Raw genomic sequence first — 20,899 nt, 5'->3', positions numbered from 1 at the left:
AACCCTGGGGCCCTCAACCCCAGCTCCAGGGACCGAACCCCTGGGGGCCCCAACCGTAGCTCCAGGGTCCCAACCCCAGCTCGTCCCGACCCCAGCTCCAGGGACCGAACCCCTGGGGGCCCCAACCGTGGCTCCAGGGTCCCAGCCCCAGGGAGTCCCAACCCTAGCTCCAGGGTTCCAACCCATGGGGCGCAAACGTAGCTCCAGGGGCCCAAGCCCTGGGGGCCCCAACAGTAGCTCCAGGGGCCCAACCCCTGGGGCCCCAACCCCAGCAGTAGGGGCCCAGCCCCTGGTTGCCCCAACCCCAGCTCCAGGGGCCCAACCCCTGGGGGCCCCAACCGTAGCTCCAGGGGCCCAACCCCTGGGGGCCCAACCCCAGCAATCGGGGCCCAACCCCTGGGTGCCCCATTCCCAGTTCCAGGGGTCAACCCCTGGGGCCCCAACCGTAGCTTCAGGGGCCCAAGCCCTGGGGGCCCCAACCGTAGCTCCAGGGGCCCAACCCCTGGGGCCCCAACCCCAGCAGTAGGGGCCCAGCCCCTGGTTGCCCCAACCCCAGCTCCAGGGGCCCAACACCTGGGGCCCCAACCGTAGCTCCAGGGGCCCAACCCCTCGGGGCTCCAACCCCAGCTCCATGGGCCCAACCTCTGAGGCTCCAACCGTAGCTCCAGGGGCCCAACCCTGGGGGCCCCAACCATAGCTCCAGGGGCCCAACCCCTCGGGGCCTCAACCGAAGCAATAGGGGCCCAGCCCCTCGAGGTCCGAACCCCAGCTCCAGGGGCCCAACCCTGGGGGTCCCAACCCCAGCTTCAGGGGCCCAGCCCCTGGGGGCTACAACCGTAGCTCCAGGGGCCCAACCCCTGGGATACCCAACCCCAGCAATAGGGGCCTAACCCCTGGGTGCCCCAACTGTAGCTCCAGGGGCCCAACCCCTGGGGGCCCCAACCGTGGCCCTGGAGAACCATGAGTAGTAATGAGCACGATCGTATTCATCACCATGCAATTTTGACAGGTTTCCACGGCCCTTTTATTGACATGAATAAAAAGTGTATTAAATATCAGGGTGGATTAATAAAAAAGTTAAATAATATTGTAATCTAGGTTTATAAAGGGAATTTTCTAAGGCAAAACCTGTTTGGTAAGCACAGGATTAAAAGGTATTGAAACTAGTCAATATCAATGTAGGTTAAGAAAAAACATTAAAAACTAAGTTTAAAAGGATAATTAACTGAAGCAAAACCTGTTTTGTAAGCACATAACCAAAAAGTATAAAGAAATACTTATAAACTAGGTTTGAAAAAAATTGACAAAGGCAAAGCCTGTTTGGTAAGCACAGCATAAAAACTTTATAAAAAAGTGGCTAAGAAAAACACAATAAAGCTTAGGGTAAACTTAAAAAAAGTTTACCTTTGCAGTCTTTTTGTAAAACGAGGTAGCTTTTTTGGTTTAACCCTAGCAAATAAAACACATTAAAACTAATTAATACCAATGTAGGTTAAGAAAAAACGAAGTTTAAAAGGAAAATTGACAAAGGCAAAGCCTGTTTGGTAAGCACGGGGTAAAAAAGTATTTAAACTATTCAATATCATTGCAGATTAAGAAAAAAGAGCAAAGATAGAGAGCACATGGCGGAATCAGAATGAGACAGAGAGAGAAGCAGGCACAGTCTGTTTAGTAAGCACAGGGTAAAAAAGCATTCAGAATCAGGGCGGGTTACAAGACAAGAAAAGCGAAGAGAGAGTCCACTTTGCAAAGAGCAAAGATAGAGAGCACAGGGTAGGATTGAAGAGAAAGAGAGAGAATTGTTACCTTTTCCCGTCTTTCTGTAGAATGAGGCAGCTTTCCTGGTACAAACCCTCTCAGGCTTGTTATCACCGCCTTTGGATCGGACCAATCAGAGGTGGTTTTACAACAGCATCATAGAATTCATTTTCCTGAACCAATCCTATTGTCTCAAGACTTTAAGCAAGAGCCAGCGCCCCCTTCTTTCCCCCCTTCCTTTTATCTGTTTTTTCTTATCTAAAGAAACAGACCCGCAGCATTTTCCCGCCAAGTAGCCCTTTTACAAAGATGTTTTTATAAAAGTTAAAACCACAAGCTTTTTGTAATACACCATTTTTAAAGTTTTTCCCTAGGTTTTAAACTAACAGGTTTTTTTTGGTTTTTTTTTAGTAAAAACAATGTGAAAGTCGGGCAAAGCACCTGTTAGCAAAGAAGCCTCTGTGAGCAGTGGGTCAGAGATAAAAAGGCTACTTCTTTCCCAAACTTTTTAACAAACACAAGTTACAGTTACATTAAGTTTTGCAAAGGGATAATGACTCGAAAAGACAAACCTAAGACACAACCCTTTTGTATGTGTTGTAATAAAAAATTATGCAGAAGCACCCTAGATTTTTTTTTAGTAACAGGCGGTTTATAGTCCCCATATTTAGTAAACCTGCGGATTAGAGAGAAGATTGCTTTTTTCCCCACTTTTTAACAAATAAAGGTGAAAAGGAAACCTGAAGACCCATTGTCTTTATTTAGGCATAGGTGTTTTAATAACATGTAAGTGTGCAAAAACAGTTTAGGGTTATAAAACTAATGTGTCGTAACAAAAAAAGGTTGTTTTTTTTTAATTGTAGGCTAACCCGGGCCATTTTTTAGTAAAAACAGCAGGCTTTTGCAGCAGCTGTTAGCAAAAAACAGCCTCTGTAAGTCAGTAAATTAAAAATAAAAAGAACAAAACATAACAAGGTCTTCTTTTAAAGCAAAAGAACGCCAAAAACAGTATTAAAAAGCATACTAATTTACTATCAAAACTAAGATTTTAACCATTAAAGTTTAAAAGCTAAGGTGTGTAGCCAAAAACCTTCCCGCGTTTTTTTAAAAAACTAACTAAGACAACTCCCCCTCCGCTCTTAGCTAAACAGCCAGAGCCTTCGGCTTTTTTTTACCCTGTAACAAAAGCTAAATACTGTTTTAAAATGTGTTTTTAAAGTAATACCTAATTTTTTTAACTTACTAACAATGAAAAATAAGTTGTGTAAAAGTTTAACGTGGTTTATTTTTAAATTAGCAGTTTTGTTTTAGAAACTAAGGCCATAAGACAAATTAAAGAAATACAGGTTGCAGTTTTTAAAAAGTTTTTGGTTACAAGGGTGTAAATGGGTACATTACCATTTACAAACGCTTTTTATTAACTGTTTAAACACATTTACTATAAAAAAATAACATTTTTAGCCATTAAAGCTAAAGTATATAGGCACTCCCCAAGCCACACCCGCCTTTTTTCCTAGAAAAGTGCCCTTTACACACCCTGTTTTTTTAAAGAAACGCCTTTTTAAATATTAATTTTGGGGGGTGGAGGGCAAAACCTTTTTTTAAAAACAGGTTTAAACCTATAAATAGAGGAACAAAAAACTGAACAAGCCTGTTAAAGAAATATTGCTAATACAAGACTTTTACCGTTATGGGGAGCAACAACATGGTACGAAACCTTACTTTAATTTGTGTGGGTCGCCAAGGTATTACACCAGTTTTATGCTTAGTTAAAAGGCAATATTTTTTCTTTTAAATAGGACGCGGCCTTTTTTCTTGACATTCCAGATGCCGCGCTACAAGCTTTAAACTTTGGTAAGGTAATTAATATGCTACACAATTAATTTATTTTTAAGATAAAATGTTTTAAAAAATTTTATTTTTTTAATTTAGAACAAGATGGAAGTCAAAACCACCCAATAGTTTTCCTGAAATTCCAGAAGAAGGTGTGAACTGTTTTTTAAATATGTGTTTTTTAAAATAAAAAATCTGATGTTGGAAATAGTGTGCATTTTAGGGGCTTGAAAACCCTTAACGCTTTTACTGTGCCGTTGTACCGCCCCAGCGTGGTGTAAACAATAAGAGCGCTTTATTTTGTACATTGTATTTAAACGCGGATTTTAGCCCCCTTATTGCTAAAACGTTTTTAAAATATATATATTTGAGGAACAGCTTTGTTGTTGTTTGTTTTTTAGCACGGCTTTTTTTTTACTTTCTGTTTATGTATCTCGGCAGACTCATCAAGCGTTATTCTTCAATAAGAAATGTTGGAGCGGAGCGCGCTTAAAGACGCCAAGAAATTTCCTTTGGGGCAGCTGCAGTTGGAAGCAAGCGTATTAAGCACAGCGATTTTGAACAGCCCTGCGCATCCAAATCCCTTATTGCACAAAACCAGCCGGCACTAAAAAAGGCCAAAAAGTCTACCCCTAAAACAGCATTCGTTTTCAGGGAGGGGGGAAAGGGGCTCAGACCCCCCGCTTTTGAACGACCCAAAGCTACCTCTACAACTTCCAGGAACCATGGTAAGCGAAGAAGAGTAGTTAAAGCCCCTAGTTTTCAACAGACCTTTACCTCCCAGCTCCAGGGCCCAACCTGTGCGAACCCTCACCCCAACTCCCCGGGCCCAACCCGTGTGGGCCATGACCCCAGCTCCAGAGGCCAAACCAGTGGGGGCCTTGACCCCAGCTCCAGGCGCCGAACTCATGGGGTCCTGACGCCACCCTCAAGAACTCAACCCGTGGGGGCCCTGACGCCAGTTCCAGGGGCCCCACCCGTGGGGGCACTGACCCCAGCTCCAGAGGCCCCACCAGTGCGGGCCCTGACCCCAGCTCCAGGCACCGAACTCGTGGGGGCCCTGACCCCAACCTCAAGGGCCAAACTCGTGGGTGCCCTGACCCCAGCTCCAGGGGCCCCACCCGAGTGGGTCCTGACCCCAGCTCCAGGGGCCTAAGCCGTGGGGGCCCCAACCCCAGCTCCAGGGGCCCAACCCCTGGGGCCCCAACTGCAGCTCCAGGGGCCCAACCCCTGGGGGCCCCAAACATAGCTCCAGGGGCGCAATAACTCTGGGACCCAACCCAAGCAGTAGGGGCCCAACCCCTGGGGGCCCAAACCGTAGCTCTATGGGCCCAACCCCTGGGGCCCCAACCCCAGCAATAGGGAGCCAACCCCTGGGGCCTCAACCGTAGCTCCAGGGGCCCAACCCCTGGGGGCCCCAACCATAGCTCCAGGGGACCAACCCCTGGGGGCCCCAACCCCAGCTCCAGGGGCCCAAACCCTGGGGGCCCCAACGTTAGCTCCAGGGTCCCAACCCCTGAGAGTCCCAACCCCAGCTCCAGAGGTCCAACCCCTGGGGCCCCAACCATAGCTCCAGGGGCCCATGCCCTGAGGGCCCCAACCGTAGCTTCAGGGGCCCAACCCCTGGGGCCCTCAACCCCAACTCCAGGGGCCGAACCCCTCGGGATAACAACCGTAGCTCCAGGGGCCCAACCCCTCGGGGCCCCAACCCCAGTAATAGGGGCCCAACGCTTGCGGGCCCCAACCGTAGCTCCAGGGGTCCAACCCCTCGGGTCCCCAACCCCAGAAATAGGGGCCCAGCCCCTGGGGCCCCAACCGTATCTCCAGGGGCCCAGCCCCTGGGGGCCCCAACCCCAGCTCCAGGGGCCCAAACCCTGGGGGCCCCAACCGTAGCTCCAGCGGCCCAACCCCTGGGGGCCCAAACCATAGCTCCAGGAGCCCAACCCCTGGGGGCCTCAACCCCAGTTTCAAGGGCCCAACACCTACGGGCCCCAACCCCAGCAATAAGGGCCCAGCCCCTGGGGCCCGAACCCCAGCTCCAGGGGCCCAAACCCTGGGGGCCCGAAGCCCAGCTCCAGGGGCCCAACCCCTGGATCCCCAACCGTAGCTCCAAGGGCCCAACCCTGGGGGCCCCAACTGTAGCTTCAGGGTCGCAACCCCTCGGGGCCCCAACCCCAGCAATAGTGGCCCAGCCTCTCGAGGCCAAAAGCCCAGGTCCAGGGGCCCAACCCCTGGGGGCCCCAAGCCCAGCTCTAGGGGACCAACCCGTCGAGGCCCGAACCGTAGCTCCAGGGGCCCAACCCCTGGGGGCCCAAACCCCAGCTCCAGGGGCCCAACCCCTCGGGGCCCCAACCGTATCTCCAGGGGCCCAACCCCTGAGGGCTCAACCCCAGCAATAGGGACCCAGCCCCTGGGGCCCAAACCATAGCTCCAGGGGCCCAACCCCTGGGGCCCTCAACCCCAGCTCCAGGGGCTCAATCCCTCTGGACCCCAACTGTAGCTCCAGGGGCCCAACCCCTGGATGCCCCAACCCCAGTAATAGGGGCCCAACGCTTCTAGGCCCCAACCGTAGCTCCAGGGGCCCAACCCCTTGGGGCCCGAACCCCAGAAATAGGGGCCCAGCCCCTGGGGACCGAACCGTATCTCCAGGGGCCCAGCCCCTGGGGGCCCCAACCCCAGCTCCAGGGGCCCAACCCCTGGGGGCCCCCAACCACAGCAATAGGGGTCCAACCCCTGGGGGGCATAACCCCAGCTCCAGGGGCCCAACCCCTGGGGACCCCAACCGTAGCTCCAGGGGCCCAACCCCTGGGGCCCCCAACCCCAACTCCAGCGGCCAAACCCCTTGGGGCCCCAACCGTAGCTCCAGGGGCCCAACCCCTGGGGGCCACAACCCCAGCAATAGGGGCCCAACCCCTGGGGGCCTCAACCCAAACTCCAGGGGAACAACCCCTGGGGGCCCCAACCCCAGCTCCAGGGGCCCAATCCCTGGTGCCACAACCGTAGCTCCAGGGGCCCAACCCCTGGGGGCCCCAACCCCAGCTCCAGGGGCCCAACCCCTGTGGGCCCCAACCGTAGCTCCAGGGGCCCAACCCCTGGGGGCCCCAACCCCAGCTCCAGGGGTCCAAGCCCTGGGGGGCCCCAACCGTAGCTTCAGGGGCCCAAGCCCTGGGGGCCAAACCCCCACCAATAGGGGCCTAGCTCCTGAGGGGCTCAACCCCAGCAATAGGGGCCCAACCCCAGGGAGCCCCAACCATAGCTCCAGGGGCCCAACCCCTGGGGTCCCAACCCCAACTCCAGGGGCCAAACCCCTGGGGGCCCCAACCCCAGGAATAGGGGCCCAGCCCCTGGGGGCCCCAACCCCCGCTCCAGGGGCCCAAACCCTGGGGCTCTTAACCCGAGTTCCAGGGACCCAACCCCTGGGTGCCCCATTCCCAGCTCCAGGGGCTCAACCCCTGGGGGCCACAACCGTAGCTCCAGGGGCCCAACCCCTGGGGGACCCAACCCCAGCTCCAGAGGCCCAACACCTGGGGGACCCAACCCCAGCAATAGCGATCCAGCCCCTGGGGCCCCAAGCGTAGCTCCAGGGGCCCAACTCCTGGGGGACCCAACCCCAGCTCCAGGGGCCCAACACCTGGGGTCTCCAACCCGAGCAATACGGGCCCAGCCCCTCGAGGCCCCAACCCCAGTTCCAGGGACTCAACCCCTGGGGGCCCTAACCCCAGCTCCAGGGGCCCAAACCGTGGGGTCCCCAACCGTAGCTCCAGGGGCCCAACCCCTGAGGGCTCAACCCCAGCGGCAGGGGCCCAACCCCTGGGGCCCCAACCGTAGCTGCAGGGGCCTAACCTCTTGGGGCCCCAACCGTAGTTCCAGGGGCCCAACCCCTGGAGGTCCAACCGTAGCTCCAGGGGCCCAAACTCTGGGGCCCTCAACCCCAGCTCCAGGGGCCCAACCGCTTTTCCCCCAACCCTAGCAATAGGGGCCCAGCCCCTTGGGGCCACAACCCCAGCTCCAGGGGCCCAAACCCTGGGGCCCTCAACCCCAGCTCCAGGGACCGAACCCCTGGGGGCCCCAACCGTAGCTCCAGGGTCCCAACCCCAGCTCGTCCCGACCCCAGCTCCAGGGACCGAACCCCTGGGGGCCCCAACCGTGGCTCCAGGGTCCCAGCCCCAGGGAGTCCCAACCCTAGCTCCAGGGTTCCAACCCATGGGGCGCAAACGTAGCTCCAGGGGCCCAAGCCCTGGGGGCCCCAACAGTAGCTCCAGGGGCCCAACCCCTGGGGCCCCAACCCCAGCAGTAGGGGCCCAGCCCCTGGTTGCCCCAACCCCAGCTCCAGGGGCCCAACCCCTGGGGGCCCCAACCGTAGCTCCAGGGGCCCAACCCCTGGGGGCCCAACCCCAGCAATCGGGGCCCAACCCCTGGGTGCCCCATTCCCAGTTCCAGGGGTCAACCCCTGGGGCCCCAACCGTAGCTTCAGGGGCCCAAGCCCTGGGGGCCCCAACCGTAGCTCCAGGGGCCCAACCCCTGGGGCCCCAACCCCAGCAGTAGGGGCCCAGCCCCTGGTTGCCCCAACCCCAGCTCCAGGGGCCCAACACCTGGGGCCCCAACCGTAGCTCCAGGGGCCCAACCCCTCGGGGCTCCAACCCCAGCTCCATGGGCCCAACCTCTGAGGCTCCAACCGTAGCTCCAGGGGCCCAACCCTGGGGGCCCCAACCATAGCTCCAGGGGCCCAACCCCTCGGGGCCTCAACCGAAGCAATAGGGGCCCAGCCCCTCGAGGTCCGAACCCCAGCTCCAGGGGCCCAACCCTGGGGGTCCCAACCCCAGCTTCAGGGGCCCAGCCCCTGGGGGCTACAACCGTAGCTCCAGGGGCCCAACCCCTGGGATACCCAACCCCAGCAATAGGGGCCTAACCCCTGGGTGCCCCAACTGTAGCTCCAGGGGCCCAACCCCTGGGGGCCCCAACCGTGGCCCTGGAGAACCATGAGTAGTAATGAGCACGATCGTATTCATCACCATGCAATTTTGACAGGTTTCCACGGCCCTTTTATTGACATGAATAAAAAGTGTATTAAATATCAGGGTGGATTAATAAAAAAGTTAAATAATATTGTAATCTAGGTTTATAAAGGGAATTTTCTAAGGCAAAACCTGTTTGGTAAGCACAGGATTAAAAGGTATTGAAACTAGTCAATATCAATGTAGGTTAAGAAAAAACATTAAAAACTAAGTTTAAAAGGATAATTAACTGAAGCAAAACCTGTTTTGTAAGCACATAACCAAAAAGTATAAAGAAATACTTATAAACTAGGTTTGAAAAAAATTGACAAAGGCAAAGCCTGTTTGGTAAGCACAGCATAAAAACTTTATAAAAAAGTGGCTAAGAAAAACACAATAAAGCTTAGGGTAAACTTAAAAAAAGTTTACCTTTGCAGTCTTTTTGTAAAACGAGGTAGCTTTTTTGGTTTAACCCTAGCAAATAAAACACATTAAAACTAATTAATACCAATGTAGGTTAAGAAAAAACGAAGTTTAAAAGGAAAATTGACAAAGGCAAAGCCTGTTTGGTAAGCACGGGGTAAAAAAGTATTTAAACTATTCAATATCATTGCAGATTAAGAAAAAGAGCAAAGATAGAGAGCACATGGCGGAATCAGAATGAGACAGAGAGAGAAGCAGGCACAGTCTGTTTAGTAAGCACAGGGTAAAAAAGCATTCAGAATCAGGGCGGGTTACAAGACAAGAAAAGCGAAGAGAGAGTCCACTTTGCAAAGAGCAAAGATAGAGAGCACAGGGTAGGATTGAAAAGAAAGAGAGAGAATTGTTACCTTTTCCCGTCTTTCTGTAGAATGAGGCAGCTTTCCTGGTACAAACCCTCTCAGGCTTGTTATCACCGCCTTTGGATCGGACCAATCAGAGGTGGTTTTACAACAGCATCATAGAATTCATTTTCCTGAACCAATCCTATTGTCTCAAGACTTTAAGCAAGAGCCAGCGCCCCCTTCTTTCCCCCCTTCCTTTTATCTGTTTTTTCTTATCTAAAGAAACAGACCCGCAGCATTTTCCCGCCAAGTAGCCCTTTTACAAAGATGTTTTTATAAAAGTTAAAACCACAAGCTTTTTGTAATACACCATTTTTAAAGTTTTTCCCTAGGTTTTAAACTAACAGGTTTTTTTTGGTTTTTTTTTAGTAAAAACAATGTGAAAGTCGGGCAAAGCACCTGTTAGCAAAGAAGCCTCTGTGAGCAGTGGGTCAGAGATAAAAAGGCTACTTCTTTCCCAAACTTTTTAACAAACACAAGTTACAGTTACATTAAGTTTTGCAAAGGGATAATGACTCGAAAAGACAAACCTAAGACACAACCCTTTTGTATGTGTTGTAATAAAAAATTATGCAGAAGCACCCTAGATTTTTTTTTAGTAACAGGCGGTTTATAGTCCCCATATTTAGTAAACCTGCGGATTAGAGAGAAGATTGCTTTTTTCCCCACTTTTTAACAAATAAAGGTGAAAAGGAAACCTGAAGACCCATTGTCTTTATTTAGGCATAGGTGTTTTAATAACATGTAAGTGTGCAAAAACAGTTTAGGGTTATAAAACTAATGTGTCGTAACAAAAAAAGGTTGTTTTTTTTTAATTGTAGGCTAACCCGGGCCATTTTTTAGTAAAAACAGCAGGCTTTTGCAGCAGCTGTTAGCAAAAACAGCCTCTGTAAGTCAGTAAATTAAAAATAAAAGAACAAAACATAACAAGGTCTTCTTTTAAAGCAAAAGAACGCCAAAAACAGTATTAAAAAGCATACTAATTTACTATCAAAACTAAGATTTTAACCATTAAAGTTTAAAAGCTAAGGTGTGTAGCCAAAAACCTTCCCGCGTTTTTTAAAAAACTAACTAAGACAACTCCCCCTCCGCTCTTAGCTAAACAGCCAGAGCCTTCGGCTTTTTTTACCCTGTAACAAAAGCTAAATACTGTTTTAAAATGTGTTTTTAAAGTAATACCTAATTTTTTTAACTTACTAACAATGAAAAATAAGTTGTGTAAAAGTTTAACGTGGTTTATTTTTAAATTAGCAGTTTTGTTTTAGGCCATAAAACAAATTAAAGAAATACAGGTTGCAGTTTTTAAGAAGTTTTTGTTTAAAAGGGTGTAAATGGGTACATTACCATTAAAAAAGGCTTTTTATTAACTGTTTAAACACATTTACTATAAAAAATAACATTTTTAGCCATTAAAGCTAAAGTATATAGGCACTCCCCAACCCACACCCGCCTTTTTTCCTAGAAAAGTGCCCTTTACACACCCTGTTTTTTTAAAGAAACGCCTTTTTAAATATTAATTTTGGGGGGTGGAGGGCAAAACCTTTTTTTAAAAACAGGTTTAAACCTATAAATAGAGGAACAAAAACTGAACAAGCCTGTTAAAGAAATATTGCTAATACAAGACTTTTACCGTTATGGGGAGCAACAACATGGTACGAAACCTTACTTTAATTTGTGTGGGTCGCCAAGGTATTACACCAGTTTTATGCTTAGTTAAAAGGCAATATTTTTTCTTTTAAATAGGACGCGGCCTTTTTTCTTGACATTCCAGATGCCGCGCTACAAGCTTTAAACTTTGGTAAGGTAATTAATATGCTACACAATTAATTTATTTTTAAGATAAAATGTTTTAAAAAATTTTATTTTTTTAATTTAGAACAAGATGGAAGTCAAAACCACCCAATAGTTTTCCTGAAATTCCAGAAGAAGGTGTGAACTGTTTTTTAAATATGTGTTTTTTAAAATAAAAAAATCTGATGTTGGAAATAGTGTGCATTTTAGGGGCTTGAAAACCCTTAACGCTTTTACTGTGCCGTTGTACCGCCCCAGCGTGGTGTAAACAATAAGAGCGCTTTATTTTGTACATTGTATTTAAACGCGGATTTTAGCCCCCTTATTGCTAAAACGTTTTTAAAATATATATATTTGAGGAACAGCTTTGTTGTTGTTTGTTTTTTAGCACGGCTTTTTTTTACTTTCTGTTTATGTATCTCGGCAGACTCATCAAGCGTTATTCTTCAATAAGAAATGTTGGAGCGGAGCGCGCTTAAAGACGCCAAGAAATTTCCTTTGGGGCAGCTGCAGTTGGAAGCAAGCGTATTAAGCACAGCGATTTTGAACAGCCCTGCGCATCCAAATCCCTTATTGCACAAAACCAGCCGGCACTAAAAAAGGCCAAAAAGTCTACCCCTAAAACAGCATTCGTTTTCAGGGAGGGGGGAAAGGGGCTCAGACCCCCCGCTTTTGAACGACCCAAAGCTACCTCTACAACTTCCAGGAACCATGGTAAGCGAAGAAGAGTAGTTAAAGCCCCTAGTTTTCAACAGACCTTTACCTCCCAGCTCCAGGGCCCAACCTGTGCGAACCCTCACCCCAACTCCCCGGGCCCAACCCGTGTGGGCCATGACCCCAGCTCCAGAGGCCAAACCAGTGGGGGCCTTGACCCCAGCTCCAGGCGCCGAACTCATGGGGTCCTGACGCCACCCTCAAGAACTCAACCCGTGGGGGCCCCTGACGCCAGTTCCAGGGGCCCCACCCGTGGGGGCACTGACCCCAGCTCCAGAGGCCCCACCAGTGCGGGCCCTGACCCCAGCTCCAGGCACCGAACTCGTGGGGGCCCTGACCCCAACCTCAAGGGCCAAACTCGTGGGTGCCCTGACCCCCAGCTCCAGGGGCCCCACCCGAGTGGGTCCTGACCCCAGCTCCAGGGGCCTAAGCCGTGGGGGCCCCAACCCCAGCTCCAGGGGCCCAACCCCTGGGGCCCCAACTGCAGCTCCAGGGGCCCAACCCCTGGGGGCCCCAAACATAGCTCCAGGGGCGCAATAACTCTGGGACCCAACCCAAGCAGTAGGGGCCCAACCCCTGGGGGCCCAAACCGTAGCTCTATGGGCCCAACCCCTGGGGCCCCAACCCCAGCAATAGGGAGCCAACCCCTGGGGCCTCAACCGTAGCTCCAGGGGCCCAACCCCTGGGGGCCCCAACCATAGCTCCAGGGGCCCAACCCCTGGGGGCCCCCAACCCCCAGCTCCAGGGGCCCAAAACCCTGGGGGCCCCCAACGTTAGCTCCAGGGTCCCAACCCCTGAGAGTCCCAACCCCAGCTCCAGAGGTCCAACCCCTGGGGCCCCAACCATAGCTCCAGGGGCCCATGCCCTGAGGGCCCCAACCGTAGCTTCAGGGGCCCAACCCCTGGGGCCCTCAACCCCAACTCCAGGGGCCGAACCCCTCGGGATAACAACCGTAGCTCCAGGGGCCCAACCCCTCGGGGCCCCAACCCCAGTAATAGGGGCCCAACGCTTGCGGGCCCCAACCGTAGCTCCAGGGGTCCAACCCCTCGGGTCCCCAACCCCAGAAATAGGGGCCCAGCCCCTGGGGCCCCAACCGTATCTCCAGGGACCCAGCCCCTGGGGGCCCCCACCCCAGCTCCAGGGGCCCAAACCCTGGGGGCCCCAACCATAGCTCCAGCGGCCCAACCCCTCGGGGCCCAAACCATAGCTCCTGGAGCCCAACCCCTGGGGGCCCCAACCCCAGTTTCAAGGGCCCAACACCTACGGGCCCCAACCCCAGCAATAAGGGCCCAGCCCCTGGGGCCCGAACCCCAGCTCCAGGGGCCCAAACCCTGGGGGCCCCAAACCCAGCTTCAGGGGCCCAACCCCTGGGTCCCCAACTGTAGCTCCAAGGGCCCAACCCTGGGGGCCCCAACCGTAGCTTCAGGGGCGCAACCCCTCGGGGCCCCAACCCCAGCAATAGTGGCCCAGCCTCTCGAGGCCAAAAGCCCAGGTCCAGGGGCCCAACCCCTGGGGGCCCCAAGCCCAGCTCTAGGGGACCAACCCGTGGGGGCCCGAACTGTAGCTCCAGGGGCCCAACCCCTGGGGGCCCAAACCCCAGCTCCAGGGGCCGAACCCCTCGGGGCCCCAACCGTATCTCCAGGGGCCCAACCCCTGAGGGCTCAACCCCAGCAATAGGGACCCAGCCCCTGGGGCCCAAACCATAGCTCCAGGGGCCCAACCCCTGGGGCCCTCAACCCCAGCTCCAGGGGCTCAATCCCTCTGGACCCCAACTGTAGCTCCAGGGGCCCAACCCCTGGATGCCCCAACCCCAGTAATAGGGGCCCAACGCTTCTAGGCCCCAACCGTAGCTCCAGGGGCCCAACCCCTTGGGGCCCGAACCCCAGAAATAGGGGCCCAGCCCCTGGGGACCGAACCGTATCTCCAGGGGCCCAGCCCCTGGGGGCCCCAACCCCAGCTCCAGGGGCCCAACCCCTGGGGGCCCCAACCACAGCAATAGGGGTCCAACCCCTGGGGGGTCCAACCCCAGCTCCAGGGACCCAACCCCTGGGGACCCCAACCGTAGCTCCAGGGGCCCAACCCCTGGGGCCCCCAACCCCAACTCCAGCGGCCAAACCCCTTGGGGCCCCAACCGTAGCTCCAGGGGCCCAACCCCTGGGGGCCACAACCCCAGCAATAGGGGCCCAACCCCTGGGGGCCTCAACCCAAACTCCAGGGGAACAACCCCTGGGGGCCCCAACCCCAGCTCCAGGGGCCCAATCCCTGGTGCCACAACCGTAGCTCCAGGGGCCCAACCCCTAGAGGCCACAACCCCAGCTCCAGGGGCCCAACCCCTGTGGGCCCCAACCGTAGCTCCAGGGGCCCAACCCCAGGGAGCCCCAACCCCAGCTCCAGGGTTCCAACCCCTGGGGCCCCAACCGCAGCTCCAGGGGTCCAAGCCCTGGGGGCCCCAACCGTAGCTTCAGGGGCCCAAGCCCTGGGGGCCAAACCCCCACCAATAGGGGCCTAGCTCCTGAGGGGCTCAACCCCAGCAATAGGGGCCCAACCCCAGGGAGCCCCAACCATAGCTCCAGGGGCCCAACCCCTGGGGGCCCCAACCCCAGCTCTAGGGGCCCAACCCCTGGGGTCCCCAACCCCAGGAATAGGGGCCCAGCCCCTGGGGGCCCCAACCCCCGCTCCAGGGGCCCAAACCCTGGGGCTCTTAACCCGAGTTCCAGGGACCCAACCCCTGGGGGCCCCATTCCCAGCTCCAGGGGCTCAACCCCTGGGGGCCACAACCGTAGCTCCAGGGGCCCAACCCCTGGGGGACCCAACCCCAGCTCCAGAGGCCCAACACCTGGGGGACCCAACCCCAGCAATAGCGATCCAGCCCCTGGGGCCCCAAGCGTAGCTCCAGGGGCCCAACTCCTGGGGGACCCAACCCCAGCTCCAGGGGCCCAACACCTGGGGTCTCCAACCCGAGCAATACGGGCCCAGCCCCTCGAGGCCCCAACCCCAGTTCCAGGGACTCAACCCCTGGGGGCCCTAACCCCAGCTCCAGGGGCCCAAACCGTGGGGTCCCCAACCGTAGTTCCAGGGGCCCAACCCCTGAGGGCTCAACCCCAGCGGCAGGGGCCCAACCCCTGGGGCCCCAACCGTAGCTGCAGGGGCCTAACCTCTTGGGGCCCCAACCGTAGTTCCAGGGGCCCAACCCCTGGAGGTCCAACCGTAGCTCCAGGGGCCCAAACTCTGGGGCCCTCAACCCCAGCTCCAGGGGCCCAACCGCTTTTCCCCCAACCCTAGCAATAGGGGCCCAGCCCCTTGGGGCCACAACCCCAGCTCCAGGGGCCCAAACCCTGGGGCCCTCAACCCCAGCTCCAGGGACCGAACCCCTGGGGGCCCCAACCGTAGCTCCAGGGTCCCAACCCCAGCTCGTCCCGACCCCAGCTCCAGGGACCGAACCCCTGGGGGCCCCAACCGTGGCTCCAGGGTCCCAGCCCCAGGGAGTCCCAACCCTAGCTCCAGGGTTCCAACCCATGGGGCGCAAACGTAGCTCCAGGGGCCCAAGCCCTGGGGGCCCCAACAGTAGCTCCAGGGGCCCAACCCCTGGGGCCCCAACCCCAGCAGTAGGGGCCCAGCCCCTGGTTGCCCCAACCCCAGCACCAGGGGCCCAACCCCTGGGGGCCCCAACCGTAGCTCCAGGGGCCCAACCCCTGGGGGCCCAACCCCAGCAATCGGGGCCCAACCCCCTGGGTGCCCCATTCCCAGTTCCAGGGGTCAACCCCTGGGGCCCCAACCGTAGCTTCAGGGGCCCAAGCCCTGGGGGCCCCAACCGTAGCTCCAGGGGCCCAACCCCTGGGGCCCCAACCCCAGCAGTAGGGGCCCAGCCCCTGGTTGCCCCAACCCCAGCTCCAGGGGCCCAACACCTGGGGCCCCAACCGTAGCTCCAGGGGCCCAACCCCTCGGGGCTCCAACCCCAGCTCCATGGGCCCAACCTCTGAGGCTCCAACCGTAGCTCCAGGGGCCCAACCCTGGGGGCCCCAACCATAGCTCCAGGGGCCCAACCCCTCGGGGCCTCAACCGAAGCAATAGGGGCCCAGCCCCTCGAGGTCCGAACCCCAGCTCCAGGGGCCCAACCCTGGGGGTCCCAACCCCAGCTTCAGGGGCCCAGCCCCTGGGGGCTACAACCGTAGCTCCAGGGGCCCAACCCCTGGGATACCCAACCCCAGCAATAGGGGCCTAACCCCTGGGTGCCCCAACTGTAGCTCCAGGGGCCCAACCCCTGGGGGCCCCAACCGTGGCCCTGGAGAACCATGAGTAGTAATGAGCACGATCGTATTCATCACCATGCAATTTTGACAGGTTTCCACGGCCCTTTTATTGACATGAATAAAAAGTGTATTAAATATCAGGGTGGATTAATAAAAAAGTTAAATAATATTGTAATCTAGGTTTATAAAGGGAATTTTCTAAGGCAAAACCTGTTTGGTAAGCACAGGATTAAAAGGTATTGAAACTAGTCAATATCAATGTAGGTTAAGAAAAAACATTAAAAACTAAGTTTAAAAGGATAATTAACTGAAGCAAAACCTGTTTTGTAAGCACATAACCAAAAAGTATAAAGAAATACTTATAAACTAGGTTTGAAAAAAATTGACAAAGGCAAAGCCTGTTTGGTAAGCACAGCATAAAAACTTTATAAAAAAGTGGCTAAGAAAAACACAATAAAGCTTAGGGTAAACTTAAAAAAAGTTTACCTTTGCAGTCTTTTTGTAAAACGAGGTAGCTTTTTTGGTTTAACCCTAGCAAATAAAACACATTAAAACTAATTAATACCAATGTAGGTTAAGAAAAAACGAAGTTTAAAAGGAAAATTGACAAAGGCAAAGCCTGTTTGGTAAGCACGGGGTAAAAAAGTATTTAAACTATTCAATATCATTGCAGATTAAGAAAAAAGAGCAAAGATAGAGAGCACATGGCGGAATCAGAATGAGACAGAGAGAGAAGCAGGCACAGTCTGTTTAGTAAGCACAGGGTAAAAAAGCATTCAGAATCAGGGCGGGTTACAAGACAAGAAAAGCGAAGAGAGAGTCCACTTTGCAAAGAGCAAAGATAGAGAGCACAGGGTAGGATTGAAGAGAAAGAGAGAGAATTGTTACCTTTTCCCGTCTTTCTGTAGAATGAGGCAGCTTTCCTGGTACAAACCCTCTCAGGCTTGTTATCACCGCCTTTGGATCGGACCAATCAGAGGTGGTTTTACAACAGCATCATAGAATTCATTTTCCTGAACCAATCCTATTGTCTCAAGACTTTAAGCAAGAGCCAGCGCCCCCTTCTTTCCCCCCTTCCTTTTATCTGTTTTTTCTTATCTAAAGAAACAGACCCGCAGCATTTTCCCGCCAAGTAGCCCTTTTACAAAGATGTTTTTATAAAAGTTAAAACCACAAGCTTTTTGTAATACACCATTTTTAAAGTTTTTCCCTAGGTTTTAAACTAACAGGTTTTTTTGGTTTTTTTTTAGTAAAAACAATGTGAAAGTCGGGCAAAGCACCTGTTAGCAAAGAAGCCTCTGTGAGCAGTGGGTCAGAGATAAAAAGGCTACTTCTTTCCCAAACTTTTTAACAAACACAAGTTACAGTTACATTAAGTTTTGCAAAGGGATAATGACTCGAAAAGACAAACCTAAGACACAACCCTTTTGTATGTGTTGTAATAAAAAATTATGCAGAAGCACCCTAGATTTTTTTTTAGTAACAGGCGGTTTATAGTCCCCATATTTAGTAAACCTGCGGATTAGAGAGAAGATTGCTTTTTTCCCCACTTTTTAACAAATAAAGGTGAAAAGGAAACCTGAAGACCCATTGTCTTTATTTAGGCATAGGTGTTTTAATAACATGTAAGTGTGCAAAAACAGTTTAGGGTTATAAAACTAATGTGTCGTAACAAAAAAAGGTTGTTTTTTTTTAATTGTAGGCTAACCCGGGCCATTTTTTAGTAAAAACAGCAGGCTTTTGCAGCAGCTGTTAGCAAAAACAGCCTCTGTAAGTCAGTAAATTAAAAATAAAAAGAACAAAACATAACAAGGTCTTCTTTTAAAGCAAAAGAACGCCAAAAACAGTATTAAAAAGCATACTAATTTACTATCAAAACTAAGATTTTAACCATTAAAGTTTAAAAGCTAAGGTGTGTAGCCAAAAACCTTCCCGCGTTTTTTAAAAAACTAACTAAGACAACTCCCCCTCCGCTCTTAGCTAAACAGCCAGAGCCTTCGGCTTTTTTTTACCCTGTAACAAAAGCTAAATACTGTTTTAAAATGTGTTTTTAAAGTAATACCTAATTTTTTTAACTTACTAACAATGAAAAATAAGTTGTGTAAAAGTTTAACGTGGTTTATTTTTAAATTAGCAGTTTTGTTTTAGAAACTAAGGCCATAAGACAAATTAAAGAAATACAGGTTGCAGTTTTTAAAAAGTTTTTGGTTACAAGGGTGTAAATGGGTACATTACCATTTACAAACGCTTTTTATTAACTGTTTAAACACATTTACTATAAAAAAATAACATTTTTAGCCATTAAAGCTAAAGTATATAGGCACTCCCCAAGCCACACCCGCCTTTTTTCCTAGAAAAGTGCCCTTTACACACCCTGTTTTTTTAAAGAAACGCCTTTTTAAATATTAATTTTGGGGGGTGGAGGGCAAAACCTTTTTTTAAAAACAGGTTTAAACCTATAAATAGAGGAACAAAAAACTGAACAAGCCTGTTAAAGAAATATTGCTAATACAAGACTTTTACCGTTATGGGGAGCAACAACATGGTACGAAACCTTACTTTAATTTGTGTGGGTCGCCAAGGTATTACACCAGTTTTATGCTTAGTTAAAAGGCAATATTTTTTCTTTTAAATAGGACGCGGCCTTTTTTCTTGACATTCCAGATGCCGCGCTACAAGCTTTAAACTTTGGTAAGGTAATTAATATGCTACACAATTAATTTATTTTTAAGATAAAATGTTTTAAAAAATTTTATTTTTTTAATTTAGAACAAGATGGAAGTCAAAACCACCCAATAGTTTTCCTGAAATTCCAGAAGAAGGTGTGAACTGTTTTTTAAATATGTGTTTTTTAAAATAAAAAAATCTGATGTTGGAAATAGTGTGCATTTTAGGGGCTTGAAAACCCTTAATGCTTTTACTGTGCCGTTGTACCGCCCCAGCGTGGTGTAAACTATAAGAGCGCTTTATTTTGTACATTGTATTTAAACGCGGATTTTAGCCCCCTTATTGCTAAAACGTTTTTAAAATATATATATTTGAGGAACAGCTTTGTTGTTGTTTGTTTTTTAGCACGGCTTTTTTTTACTTTCTGTTTATGTATCTCGGCAGACTCATCAAGCGTTATTCCTCAATAAGAAATGTTGGAGCGGAGCGCGCTTAAAGACGCCAAGAAATTTCCTTTGGGGCAGCTGCAGTTGGAAGCAAGCGTATTAAGCACAGCGATTTTGAACAGCCCTGCGCATCCAAATCCCTTATTGCACAAAACCAGCCGGCACTAAAAAAGGCCAAAAAGTCTACCCCTAAAACAGCATTCGTTTTCAGGGAGGGGGGAAAGGGGCTCAGACCCCCCGCTTTTGAACGACCCAAAGCTACCTCTACAACTTCCAGGAACCATGGTAAGCGAAGAAGAGTAGTTAAAGCCCCTAGTTTTCAACAGACCTTTACCTCCCAGCTCCAGGGCCCAACCTGTGCGAACCCTCACCCCAACTCCCCGGGCCCAACCCGTGTGGGCCATGACCCCAGCTCCAGAGGCCAAACCAGTGGGGGCCTTGACCCCAGCTCCAGGCGCCGAACTCATGGGGTCCTGACGCCACCCTCAAGAACTCAACCCGTGGGGGCCCTGACGCCAGTTCCAGGGGCCCCACCCGTGGGGGCACTGACCCCAGCTCCAGAGGCCCCACCAGTGCGGGCCCTGACCCCAGCTCCAGGCACCGAACTCGTGGGGGCCCTGACCCCAACCTCAAGGGCCAAACTCGTGGGTGCCCTGACCCCAGCTCCAGGGGCCCCACCCGAGTGGGTCCTGACCCCAGCTCCAGGGGCCTAAGCCGTGGGGGCCCTGACCACAGCTCCAGTTGCCCAACCCGTGGGGGCCCTGACCCCATCAGCAGGGGCCCAACCCGCTTGGGCCCTAACCGCAACTCCAGGGGCCCAACCCGTGCGGGCCCTGACCCCAGCTCCAGGTGCCGATCTCGTGGGGGCCCTGACTACAGCTCCAGGGCTCCAACTAGTGTAGGCCCTGACCCGAGCTCTAGTGGCCCCACTCGTGTGGGTCCTGACCCCAAATCCAGGCGCCCAATCCGTAGGGGCCCTGACCCCAGCTCCAGGGGCCCAACCCGTGCGTTGCCTGACCCCTGCTCCAGGGGCCCAACCCGTGGGGGCCCTGACCCCAGCTCCAGTGGCCTAACTCCAGGGAGACTTGGAAATCGCAGAGATGCTTAATGACTTCTTTGTTTCGGTCTTCACTGAGAAGTCTGAAGGAATGTCTAGTATAGTGAATGCTTACAGGAAGAGGGTAGGTTTAGAAGAGAAAATAAGAAAAGAGCAAGTAAAAAATCACTTAGAAAAGTTAGATGCCTGCAAGTCACCAGGGCCTGATGAAATGCATCCTAGAATACTCAAGGAGTTAATGGAAGAGGTATCTGAGCCTCTAGCTATTATCTTTGGGAAATCATGGGAGACGGGGGAGATTCCAGAAGACTGGAAGGGGGCAAATATAGTGCCCATCTATAAAAAGGGAAATAAAAACAACCCAGGAAACTACAGACCAGTTAGTTTAACTTCTGTGCCAGGGAAGATAATGGAGCAGGTAATCAAAGAAATCATCTGCAAATACTTGGAAGGTGGTAAGGTGATAGGGAATAGCCGGCATGGATTTGTAAAGAACAAATCGTGTCAAACTAATCTGATAGCGTTCTTTGATAGGATAACGAGCCTTGTGGATAAGGGAGAAGCG

General features: G+C 52.3%; 3 long non-coding RNA genes across 5 annotated transcripts; 2 read left to right on the top strand and 1 right to left on the bottom strand.

Annotated features, from left to right (window-relative positions):
* Nucleotides 1–1,332: 1,332 nt before the first annotated feature.
* On the bottom strand, nucleotides 1,333–17,120 carry LOC127041995 (uncharacterized). Its single transcript, XR_007771806.1, has 4 exons — nucleotides 17,053–17,120; nucleotides 16,651–16,695; nucleotides 9,015–9,059; nucleotides 1,333–1,449 (listed from the first exon to the last, which is right to left on the bottom strand). It is a non-coding gene; the product is annotated as an uncharacterized LOC127041995 (long non-coding RNA).
* LOC127041994 (uncharacterized) lies at nucleotides 3,289–11,417 on the top strand. Of its 3 annotated transcripts, none has more exons than XR_007771804.1 (3): nucleotides 3,289–3,466; nucleotides 11,153–11,207; nucleotides 11,286–11,417. It is a non-coding gene; the product is annotated as an uncharacterized LOC127041994 (long non-coding RNA). The 3 variants fall into 3 exon arrangements; XR_007771805.1 differs by lacking the exon at nucleotides 11,153–11,207 and adding an exon at nucleotides 3,558–3,612; XR_007771803.1 differs by lacking the exons at nucleotides 11,153–11,207; nucleotides 11,286–11,417 and adding exons at nucleotides 3,558–3,612; nucleotides 3,691–3,809.
* Nucleotides 17,121–18,509: 1,389 nt separating the features above from the next.
* On the top strand, nucleotides 18,510–19,080 carry LOC127041993 (uncharacterized). Its single transcript, XR_007771802.1, has 3 exons — nucleotides 18,510–18,709; nucleotides 18,801–18,855; nucleotides 18,934–19,080. It is a non-coding gene; the product is annotated as an uncharacterized LOC127041993 (long non-coding RNA).
* The last annotated feature ends 1,819 nt before the right edge of the window (nucleotides 19,081–20,899 follow it).

The sequence above is a fragment of the Gopherus flavomarginatus genome, unplaced genomic scaffold (assembly GCF_025201925.1).
Source record: "Gopherus flavomarginatus isolate rGopFla2 unplaced genomic scaffold, rGopFla2.mat.asm mat_scaffold_143_arrow_ctg1, whole genome shotgun sequence".
Lineage (NCBI taxonomy): Eukaryota > Metazoa > Chordata > Testudines > Testudinidae > Gopherus > Gopherus flavomarginatus.
This window is presented reverse-complemented; position numbering and strand designations above follow the sequence as displayed.